The sequence below is a fragment of the Platichthys flesus genome, chromosome 10 (assembly GCF_949316205.1).
Source record: "Platichthys flesus chromosome 10, fPlaFle2.1, whole genome shotgun sequence".
Classification (NCBI taxonomy): domain Eukaryota; kingdom Metazoa; phylum Chordata; class Actinopteri; order Pleuronectiformes; family Pleuronectidae; genus Platichthys; species Platichthys flesus.
In genome coordinates, this window is record NC_084954.1 from 14,479,959 (window position 1) to 14,487,336 (window position 7,378).

Here is a 7,378-nt window from a genome sequence, read left to right on the forward strand (position 1 = left end):
TGTTTTTTGTGGTCTGAGCAGATTCTACACATAACTGCAGGAGTAAGCCCACAGATTAAGCCCTTTTTTTTTTAAAGCTGCTACCATCATTGTTAATATTATATAATAATATTATATAATGTTTTGCATGCACTGGGTAAAAAAAGGGCAATATTAGAATACCCAATTTAAAGTTTGAGATATATTCGAACACGCAAAGGGGACATCTGCATTATTCTCAGTCATATGTGGCCATTATGGAAACAGGAAGAAACAATGTGTGAAATCACTGATTTGATAATTTATAATAATTAGACTAAATGAGAGCTGTGGGGAAGCCATACTAAACATAAGATAGCAACAATTAAGACACAAGTAAATGGAGACAGTATTATAGGCCTACTAATTGAATTCTAGTTTCTCATTATTAGGTTTGGTGGCACAGTGGCAGCCAAACGAGGTTAGGCCTTAATGGCTTGTTGAGGGAGTTCATGCTCATGCATACTGAGGATTTAGGAAATATTAGAAATATTTTACTTTTATGCTTTTTATCACAGTTACTTTATGTTTCTAATGAACCATACAAACCTGAAATTCACAAGCAGCTGACAACTCACATTTAACAAAAGAAATAATACTTAACTAACAACCGACATTGTTTATCTCATTTAAAATCATAGACCAGATAAGAAGCCAAAATGTCTGGATCGTCCCCCTAGTGGCTAGTTGCGGTATGGCTCATAAATCCTGCCTCCTCCATGTGAGTGGATGGGACATGGACCAATCTAAAAATTCAATATACAAGTCAAATAATTTTTTCTCAAAGATTTTTTTTGTTGTTTTAGTTTTAAAGTTTTAGGTCAAATGATTGACCGCTGAGAGTGACTCGTTATTTGTCGAGCATGTGCGACAACGGGACATTGTTACCCTGGCTCAATCCCCTGCTGATTGCTACTGCATCATAATACATATTGAGGAATGAGAGGAAATAACCCTATACAGACAATTTTAAAAAACACGGAAAATAAACTCCCATCAGTCAAAACCTGAAAAGTATAAAGACAAGAAACTCCAGTGAGTTGATAAGCAAATGTTCAGGTCTCTATACACACTTACTCTTTTTATGTTTCCTGGTCATGGAAAAGAAACGGCACAGAGTAGAGATGGGTCATTTTGGGGGCGGGTTTTTTTTTGCTAGCGACTCCACACACATTCACTGTTGCTCGAGTGGTTTCATATCCATGGGTAAAATAGGACACATGGCCGGGGAATGACACAACCCAAGGGACATTTTACACTTCGTTCTTCCACGGTCCTCTTCACATTGCTGTTTTCTTTTTTGTGTCATGTACATGTGGTTGAAATGAACTGTTAAAGGCTATTTTGGAGATATTGACGTCCTCTCTGTGTCACATTCAGAATCCAATGTTTTCCGTGTAATCTCACAACAGACGCCAAATGATTTGCTTTGCTGTGACATCTGACCTCATTGCTCGGTGATACCAGCGAACAACCTATTGCAGCTGAAAGATGTATCGGGTCTTTCATATCCCGAGCCCCGCATAGTGCTCAGCGCTGTGGAGTGACGGACAGGCCGAGAGAAACAGGAGAGCAGCTTGAATCCAAATTGTTGCCGTCACCAGTGGCTGGCGACCTGCAGAGAAACTTCAAACTGGTGACAAGTCACTGCATATGGTCCGGTCGGTGCTTTCTGTCAGGGTTCAACTGTTTAACGCAAGATCACACAACAAACAACACCTCAACAGCTGAACCAGCCGTGTCGAGAGATGAGAGAGAGAGAGAGAGAGAGAGAGAGAGAGGCTATTTAGATGAAAAACCAAATCCTACAGGACTCACCTTCAAGTGAGAGTCTAACTGTTATCATAATGTTGTGTGTCGTCTGCATGGAATAAAGTTATTATACCATAGAAAACGAATGTGACAAAACAATTCCATCTCAAGGTCAACTAACTTGCTCTTTCCTGTGCTTTCTACCATGGTAGATAGATAGATAGATAGATAGGTAGATAGATAGATAGATAGATAGATAGATAGATAGATAGATAGATAGATAGATAGATAGATAGATAGATAGATAGATATAAGCTAATAGTTTCAGTTGGATTGTTTTTTATTTAAGATGGTTAAGTAGCTTTATTTTACTCGTAGCATGTGTAGGACCCTCTGTGTTACCTTCATAATACATCTGAAAATCAATGGTCTTTCACTGCATTGTTTTTTGTCCATAAAACATATTCAGTTTGAATAACAACAATGAATATTTGCAGGGGCGTGGCTGGAAACCCAGATAGTGTACGGATATGGGCCACTTCAGTCATCGATGCTGCACTTCAGGCCTTCTTGGGGCCAGGACGATACGGATCTGAGCCTAAAGTGGCCCACTTGTTAAATAGCGGTATCTCAAAACGAGGTGTGATCTAAGGTGGCCCATGTGATAAATGGTGAAAATCGCCCGAATCCAGTCCCCCTTTGGCATCTTGTGTTGAAATGCAGTAATGTGTTGGCTCACTTGTGGGCCCAGATCTGGTGCCATCATCCCATTTGGTATGTGGGCTGGATGACCATGTTGAAAAAATATTTGAATAAAGGTCAGCTCTAATGACAAGTGTTTAACTCACATTGGAAGCTCCAGAAAAAAACGAATTAATAAACAGGAGCAGTTGACATGTTAGGCAAATACTCTGATCTGCAGAAGTTGTGTTAACAAATCATTTCACTATCATACTTGGAAAGCAAAGCAGTAACAGATGACTGTTTGCTTTATTAAATAGATAAGATTGTTTTACATCTGACGACAAAAATGTGTGTGTGTGTTTGCGTGCATGCGCGGGTGTGTGCATGCGTGCGTGTGTGTGTGTGTGCTGGCTAACACAAAACCCTGTGTCCTGCAGTTTCAATTCTGCAGTACTGGCATCCTCATCTTCGACAGATGTGTTCCTCCCTGAAGCACACTCTACATCAATAGAGTTTATATGCATGTGTATGACAGAAAGATGAAGCAAGATAGATAGAGATTAGGAACAAAGCTGAAAGTAAACCAGCAGTCACTGAACTTAAAAAAGTCACCAGGAAAAGTGAGAGGAGCACTTAATGTTTCTCCTGCCATTGATTCGACACCGGAAATTACACATTTCTATGTCTTTTTCCCACTTAAAAAAATGTATTCATGGCCTCAAAGGGATAGTTCACAAAAATTACAATTCACTCATTATCTACTCACAACAATGCACGATAGAGGGACGACTGTAAATAAATCTGTCAGAGAGCTTGTAAGACCTAATTGAAATGGACTGCTGCCTCAAGGAAGCTTTGATAAGTCTTTGCGATCAGGGGAATTTTTTTTCTACTGGTTTCACTGACCCTCATTGACGAATCCGACGCCAAACATCCTACGAGAACTAACACTTCTCTTAAGATTTGAGGACCTCATTAACTTTAATAGGCTGTTTGAAAGTTATTAGATTCACATATCTGGATTCTTTCAGCACACAAATTCAAAGGACCTAAAACCCATTTAGTGAACTGTTGTTATTCTGGGACACGCATATTGGACTGAAGCACTTTGGTTTAGAAAGCACGGCCGGGCTGGGAATCCCGTCACCCATTGGTGTCTCAGAGAGAAAAGAGCCTCCTCTGTCAACTTCTGTTTGTTTCATCTTTGGGCAGATTCTAACAGACACCCTACAAGAACTAACATCTCTTATGTGTTTGCGCATCACTCTGAATGTGTCTACTGCCAATGACACTGCAAACCAAATGTTATTAATTAATACCTCACGAGAACCTGGACACCACCTCTGCTTTAATTGACTTTTCTTGTCCTTGAATTTTTGCAGAGCACCGGGTCTTATGCAGAGGATGTGTTACATGTCCAAGGTCAGAAAGAGATGCTGTTGAGTAACTGAATGCTGCTGGGCCAGCAGTGCAGACAGGGATGTGAGGTGAGGTGAACAGTGCTGAATGAGGGGTTGAAGTGAGCTGAACAGGCTGCTTCATACTCCACGGGTGTTCTATTGCGCTGACACAGCAGGAGACGAGTCAAGTACGGACCCAGCTCTGACACCAGGCCAAACCTACCTGGAGAGGATGAGTGATGAGCGTTGTGTCCTCAGTGACTTTTCAGTTCAGAGTGGCTCAGGCTGTCTATACGGCTCAACTTTTCATGATGTTATTTGTTCAACTGTTAAATGAGATTGGTTGCCCGTGAATGAAAGGAGGTCCTTCAACTCTGAATATAGAGCTGTAGCTAGTGGCCGTTTGGTTTTAGTACGACTGGTTGAACAAACTTCCAGTATCTCTAACGTTGTTTAGAGGCCTTTTAGAAGAAGTGTGACCACATACCATGGAGTTAGAGGTAAATTTGTTTTGATTTGGGTGCAACTTTGCAAATTTTATATTTGGCGATATCCTGAGTCTTTGTTAATTTGCATTATAAACATTCAGAGACAGGAGGAATATTGTTGTACATCCTATTTAATTTGAAGTCGTGCAATGGAGCAGCTGTAGCTGTCTCTCTGTTACCAGTCTTTGTGCTGAGCCGTTGGCCACAGCTTCATATTTAACAGACAGATAGTATGAGAGTGGTATCAGTTTTGGAACCCAGCAGAGAGTTATATGAGAGGTAGATGAGAGTATCACGCAGAGCATCAGAAACTACATGAGGACAAAATAATATTTGTGTGAAGTAGAGAAAAAGTGACATCCTAAAGCTTGTTGACGATATTGTGAGCTTACTTTTAATTTCACCTCACATGGATCCACCTGCTGTTTGCCAACAACGATAATTTCTGCGACACAGGGAACCATTACACATTTTTGTTCCAATTAGTACACAAAGCCAAAGAAAAAGGTTGGAGTTATAGTCATCCTGGCTCCGAAAGAAATGAATGACTCCAATCAAGGTAATCATGCGGGAGACTGTAGTCGATGAGTGTAAACACGTACTGTAATTAGTACGTGTTAACACGTTGTTATTCAATACGCCGCAAGCTTCCTGAATATAGTCTTTCAAAGCAGGATGTCGCCTCCTTACGGAGATTAACATAATTAGGATTTGATCGCACAATGTGACATACACACAGTGATAAGCAAGAAATACACGGGGGGGAGGGGGGCGGGGGGTTACAATATTAGTCAACATGAGCTAGAACAGCTGACTGATGACGACCAAGAAGACAGAGATTGTGTGATACAATCTTGATTCGCTCCTCCTATCTTTGAAAAATACAGATCATTACCAACACAGCAGGATGCTGACTAATGCGAGTTGAGGAAGGGCACAGACACTTTTGAAGATCTCCCTCCATTCTTCTGAGCTGTTTTGGATTTTCGCTTCACGGCCCATTAGCTCTTCCTAGGATATTCACCAGAATCATTAGGGTGTGCTGGAGAACATAGTTTAATGTTACTAGTGTACCACAAGCTCACTGTGTCTTGTGCCCTGCTGTGTAGTCCTGACCGATGCAGTTTAATAGATTTCAAACAAGTTTTGTGCAAAAATGAATCTGTAAAGGAGCTGCATTAATTCGATCACCTGAGGCACAGCTGGTGAGGGATTGTTGCAGCAAAAGCTGCCAACCTGGACAAGGAGTGGGGCAGCTCTGGCACATTGCACATGGCAGGACTCCATATCTCACAGCCGCCCTGAGGTTAATAAAGAGGCGAGCAATTATGTAATTTTGCTCTAGACAGCACTGAAAATGGAAAACAGATACAACAATGCCATTCACTGCCGTGTGGAATCCTTAAGTGCGTTCCACAGGTAATTTCAACATGACATGAGCTTATAAAGGCAATTTACAATTGTTTTTTACTCTGCGCTTATTACATTTTGTGTCCCAAGACTTGGTTGTTATCTTAGACAGCTTTAGGTTATTGTGCACATAAAAACATTGCAGGCATGTTGTCACCAGAGTGCAAAGCCAGTATCTGTACTGGTTTTATTGCTGCCAGATTCATCTTGCTGTGAGATAAATGGAACAATAAGTTATTGATTGGAGATACTACCGTGACTGTAACTCCCGCCTTGAGAATATTTTCCTTCTGTTTTGGCTGCAGATGGAACACTGGTGTTGTAATGCGACAACCACCACGAGGCTGCAGTCACCGTTAGTGATGGGACTCACGGCGGCTGCTACATCTCTGCAGTTTATGAATTACCGGCAGTGATTTGGATTGTAATATCTGTTCTGGGTCTACTCCTCTCTTCAACCAGTAGCTACATGCAGAGTTACTGAGCGATGGGATGGACATGTATGTGTCTGTTCATCAAATAGATTGTAGATACAAATGGACGCATCTCCACTTCCTCCCACTACTCACAAATGAATCAAAAATATCCCAGATAGGAATCATCTTATTTTTAGATTGCGCTAAAGGGATCGTGGGATGGAGGCATAGTAGCGCTATCCATGCTCGACAAATCGTGAGTCAGTCTAAGTTGTCAATGAAGATATTCCACCCCATTTCTATAGCATCCAATAACCAAACCAAACAAACACCGGTTTGATAAAAATTACCAAAATGAGAGAAACCATAAAAAAGATTTATTGGATGTGTACTTTGACTCTTTAGTCCAATCCAATAACAGGAGGTGGCAGGATTTATGACATATACTGCAGCCAGCCACCAGGTGGCGACTTAGATGCTCTGGTTTCACTTTTATGGGACAGTGATGACATCCATGATTATAAACGGTCCATAGTTCATCCACAGTGTTTGAAAAAAAATGTCTGACCTAAATCACTCATTTGATAGCGTCCATCTTTACTCACACGCTTAACTGTTACTGCTTAGTGTGTATCGTTGTGTAAATTTTGCTTTCAACCACAACAAAGTCTTCCAACCATGCAACACCATGCAAGACCTTCGGAAGCATGACCTGCGCAAGTTATTATCCAAAGTGCTACCTTAGCTTTATTTCTTCTTACTCAACTCCACAGCTTAGTGCAGCTTCAACCAATTAGCACACAGCACCACAGGAAGGTGAAACTCATCAATAAACCATGGCACATTATTATAGGATGGAAATGAAAGATTCATGCTCGAGAATCCTAAAATGACAAGTACGGAACTTGAAACCCTCAAAGTGCACTTTATGAATTAGCGTTGGTTCATCCTGGAACTTTTGGAGGGATGTCACTTTTAATATTTCCTCCACGGCCTAGCTGTACGAGGCCACACTTCTGACAGTGGATGCATCAGGAGGTCTCAGCAGTTGGGGGAAGCCATCTGTGTTTATTTTCCATTAAGAGAGGCTCTCTCATCTCTCTTCATCACGGATACACTTTACATTGTATGTATTAATTAATTATTCAGCAATATTGAAATGGACTGATCTCGCTGCTGAGCGACAAGGAATCTTGTGCAATGTACTCAC